This window comes from Hypomesus transpacificus, chromosome 23 (assembly GCF_021917145.1).
Source record: "Hypomesus transpacificus isolate Combined female chromosome 23, fHypTra1, whole genome shotgun sequence".
NCBI lineage: Eukaryota > Metazoa > Chordata > Actinopteri > Osmeriformes > Osmeridae > Hypomesus > Hypomesus transpacificus.
Genome location: NC_061082.1, coordinates 16550309 through 16555704, shown reverse-complemented (window position 1 = coordinate 16555704; position 5396 = coordinate 16550309).

Sequence of the window (5396 nt, the reverse complement as noted above, 5' to 3'; positions counted from 1 at the left end):
CAGTCGGGGAACCGCAATTACCGTCACACGCGCGCGCGAACGTAGTCCACACACAGACACATAGCTGCTGCTGCTGCACGCACGCACACGCACGCACACACACACACACACACACACACACACACACACACACATTCAGCGGGAATAAAAATATATTTCGATCTGAAAATTTAAGGTAGATCGGAGTTTGATGACAAGAGTGAATATGGTGCTGAATGGTTGTGCTAAAAATCATGAGGCTTTAGTCGTCAACTCAGAACTGACCGGTATTCATTTGCTCAGATTATTCAATTAGTGTTGATATAGCTTAGCCTACATGGAAAGTAATAATGACGTTACTATTAATTAAAGAGAGAGAGAGAGAGAGAGAGAGAGAGAGAGAGAGAGAGAGAGAGAGAGAGAGAGAGAGAGAGAGAGAGAGAGACTGGTGGGCTGGGGATTCCATTGGTCTGACGTCTGGGACACATCTTCTAGACTGCCATGTCAATTGTAGAAGAAGCAGGCGAGGGACATCCACAGGTGTGAGGGTGAGACAGTGGGAGTGAGAGTGGGGAACAGTAAATGAAAGGAAGTAGCGGGCAGAGGAAGGTCTGCCATGTGCAGCTGTTGGGAATACGAGTTAAAGAAGCTGCGCCAGGCGCATATTGCACATCCTCCTCCTCGGAGATCACACCGTGATTCACACGCCAACACACGCACACTACATACAATATTCAAAGGCAAACTCTTTATTTGGGGTGAGTGTGACTGCCCTCAACTTAGGTGCCAGGTTTTGAACAGTTCATATAAAAGACACGTGCGAGGACGGCTAAAAAGAAGTGAAAAGGGAGGAGGTGTCCAGATTAGGCTTCTGAAAGAAAACGATTTTAGTGATTTACCAAATGAGTCAGAATTCATACTGCCATGGAGATGTCTGCAAGATCTGCTAAAACAAAACAAGAGAAGTCTATAGTTTAATAACTTTGCCCTTCATTGTTTCTGTAGTCCCTGCAAGTGTAATTTTTGCAGTATAATTGTATTCTGCTGTGTCTACCTGTAATGTCTGTTTAAATAGTGTGTGTGTGTGTTCTAGTGTCTACAGTATGTAGTGTCTATGGGCCTAAAGCTGTAGTGTAATTATTTAAGTCAGTAGTCTGAACCTGTATGAAGAGGAGCTGATAGTGACATCATTGTGGTTGGGTCTCAAGGTTAAAGGTCACATACATGAACACTTCCCCAGATGGATACAAGAGGCCCTTTAAGACAATCCCCATGGATTTTCTCTCTGTCCATCTTTCTGTCTCTTTCACTCTGTTTCTCTTTGGCCCCCTCCAGGTCAGTGGCCTATGCAGTTACTGACTAACCGACCAAGACAAGAGTCTGAATTGGACACAAAGTTGCACCCAACAGTTTACTGTCTTGGACTGAACAAAGGGTGGCATCTGGTTCACACACATGTAAGCACACAAATATGCATACACGCATCTTTAAGATTTTGTGTGAACTTTGTGACACATAACACAGTCTGTCTTTGAGAAAGCTTACCATGAATGTTATCAAACTGTGTGTGTAACAGCAAAGTATGAGTGTTGATGAAAGTAAAGGTTTTCCTTGTCTATTTGCTATTGTGGTTCTTGGTGTGTGATGCACGTGTGAGAGTATACGTTTGTTCGTGCACAAGAGTTTGTTTGCGTGTGTGTGAAAACCAAAACAACCAGAACACACACACATACACCGGAGTAGGAACAGCGCTTTGGGAGGTCACAGTTCTCCTGCCATCTGCTCTAGCAATCAGACACTGTAACGAGGACTGATACTCACACACATACATGCAAACACACACTACTGGAACACACTCAGACAGTAACAATACACACTAAGCAAACATTCCCCCCCAACATACACTTTGCTCGCAATAATTCATTGCCAAAAAACAAACAAGCAGTGTCCCACACATACCCACACTGTCTCATTCTCAAGCCACACACACACACACACACACACACACACACACACACACACGCTCCTCAGACTCGGGTTGCAGGAAGCTCTTTGCACGCAGCTCAGTCTGCAGCAGCCGGTACTAATCAGCGCAATCCACCTGCAGATCGTTATGAATCGCTTACCGTCACACGCAGACAAGCCGCACGCACGCACGCACGCACACATACGAGATTGATCATATAACACGGGGTAAGAACTATTTTTCTTCAGGGTGTAAAACTACACATCGTCAGAAAAATCCAGCAAATCTAGAAGATGCGCATAGACCTACAACAAAAGCACAACAGTCCACGATCACGCATGTTTCACCCCACCACCACCCCTTTGAGGGCTAAGCGGTTCCCCACGGCGCGCCACGCTGCGCTAGCTCGGCCTCAACGGGGATAATTACAGACCAGCGCGGCAGGGCGGGCCTGGCTTGGTGCCAAGACTGCTCAGTGATACAGGAGAGTGGGAAGAGAAAGCCAGGGCCGGACGGTTGGCTTTACAATAAAACGATATCCTAAATTCTGTCAAATTAATACCAATAATTCCTCTATCCACTACTACATTTTATCAGACCAATTGGCACCTGCACCAGGCCACCACGCAAACAGAATCTCGGGGAATCCAAAAAAAAAGGGATAAAAAAAATCTTAAAATAAACCTATAAAACCACAGAAGCCTGTGTACCGGCGAAAGCAGTCTGTAATCCTCATTCTCTTCCCCTCCTCTCTCTCTCCTCTTCCCCTCCTCTCTCTCTCCTCTTCCCCTCCCTCTCGGCGCTGTCGAGTTCCGCTCATAAGCTCGCCACCCACCCACACACCCTCCCTTCCACTTCCCCTCCCCTTCCCCCACTGGCGTAGCTCTTGAGCCCCGTAGGGCTGACTGCAGACACACACACGGGTTTACGCACACACATAGATCATAAACACATCGGCGTACTGAATGACCGTCGGTGTTCCACGTCTGCTTCTCGCATGCCACTGCGATTTGCTGCGACAGGCTGGATATTGAAAAAATATATAAAGAGCAAGAGAGATGAACGCGTTAGGGTGGTGAAAGCACACACACACACACACACACAACTAGTTAGCCTATAAACTTGGCCCATACACTGCCACTGATAAACATTAGGTAGGCTTACACCACACAGACCTGTCACCTGACTGCATGGTCTCATTCAACTATTTATCCACACTTCATTTGGGCCGGAGACGTGAGATTGGTGAACAATCCACCCGTTGTCAATTTTTCAGATTGACTAGTTTTCATGCAGTCACTCGGATTTCAGGGTTTAAAATGGTAAAGAGGCGGAAGGGACTTTGCGTTGTGAGGGACTAAACCGAAAAACCTGCCTGGGTTGCACCCGTACGTAGTAGGCTACACAAAGGGTTGTCGGACACTGTTGAGACATATATCGGAAAGGGAGTGGGGGAGTCTAGCAGTGGCATAGGCCTACGTCTTCAAAATGCTACATATCCTAAGCCTACCATATGGGTTTAACTCCATGAGACATGCTTATGCTTCAAATCTAAACAACTGGAAACTAAGAAATGTTGTAATCTATGGTAAATTTGAAACAATTCATAAATTGATGAATTGGGCTATTTTGCCACTTTTTGTAACGTAGATCTTGTAGGCCTGACGCTACTCACGCTTTTAAGCAACTGTCGAAATTACCATAAAGTTGAGGCAGAGGAGCAGATTTTATCAAGCATGGGCTGCCTTGTGATGTTGGTTTCTTTCTAGGCTACTTCAGTCATATGTTTTTCTGTCGCCCTACCCCCTCTCTATTTCTCTCTCTCCCTCGTTGAGTCTTTGTGCGTCACCGCTAGGTCATGGCCGAAGTCCAACATCGGCTCCGGTTTCTCCCCGAATCCCTGTGTAGCAAACGACGCCTATGCTCTCGCTCTCTCTCCCTATAGCCTACTTTCTCTTTTTTTTCTCCGCTCTTCCGCTGACACGTTCTCTATTCCACCCCCTTGTTCTCCCTCATGAGATCTGCAAAATTATTTGGTGGTGGAGCGAGCCGGGCTAATAATGGGCAGTGCGCGTGTCGACATACCAGTGGCTGCAAGTGTAAATTGTATCCAATTACAGCGGAAGGTAGGGAAATCCATTCTCACGGTGCAAAATGCGTAACACTTTACCATTTGAAATAAATCATGGGCAGAGCTGGGGGGGGGGGGGGGGGGGGGGGGGGGGGGGGGGGGGGGGGGGGGGGGGGGGGGGGGGTTCCGTGGTTGGTGTAGATTTCTGAAGCATGCAGGTAGCGTTTTAAAATCATCACACCAAAATGCCAGAAGTTTGATCGTGTGTCTGTTGCTCGATTATCTCATGAGCCAGGCACTGTATAAAGTTGAAATATTGTAGGTGTATATCTCAGGACCCAAGAACGTGCAGTGAAGCATGTGAAATAGTTTGGACACGTCCAAAGTCTTTTGCAACCATTGTGTATGATTAATTTGTTGTTTTTATTGTAATATGTTTTGAACACTGGATGGTGTATGAGTGTAGGAGAGCTTCCTAGGTGACCTCACCTGGGCATAGTGGAGGTGATTGGGGACCGGAAGGAGCACATCATTTTTTTGACCGTGTTGCCAAGCACACAGTTTTTTGTATTTTGTTATTAGTAGAATGAACCACCACAAAGTCAATTTGAGGTGATATAAAAGGCGTAGCTTTTGAAAGGGCAAGGCAGGCCACTGTGTATTCTGTTCCATTTAAACATTACAAGTTTGACAAACTTTCAATTCAAACTTCAAGAATGTTTCAACTCCATTGAAAGTCAATTAAGTATAATGAAGAGGATTTTATAAGATTATAATTGTGGTTAACTGCTTTGCCATAGTCAGCAAGGAGTAAGCTTGTTTTGAGAGAAACAAAAGGGTAAGGGTAGGCTGTCGATGGGATCAGATGGAGGCCTTTAGAGCCTCCAGCCCCACGAACAGGTATTGCCTTGGCGCTTTCTGAGGGGGTTTTAACCTGAACATGGCAGCCAGGAAGCGTTTAACCAACAAGTGGCTGAACAGATAAGCGAAACCTTAATGAGAAACCGAGACCTATCCCACGCACAGAGAGAAAACCATAGATGGCATTGCACGTTGTCCCGGGACACAAACAGGTCCACCACTCCCAGGTCCAAGTGTAAGCGTGGAGCAAGTTTTAAGTAACCAAACAAAGTTCCAATCCTTGATTGGTAGTCTCCTAGCCAGCGTTGAAATTCTGTCAAAGATCTTGGGGGCAGGAAACACCAATGGCACAGGACTCCAAAAGTTCTCTGCTATCCAAGTCTTATAAAGAAGTGTGTTCAAACAACACCTTAAAAAGTGGTTTACAATGTGAGTTGTGTGGCTGTATTTGACAAGAACTTGGTTTCAAATGAGTGCATTGGTCAGAAACTATGCACAGTATTATTTCAAAAGGGCTGA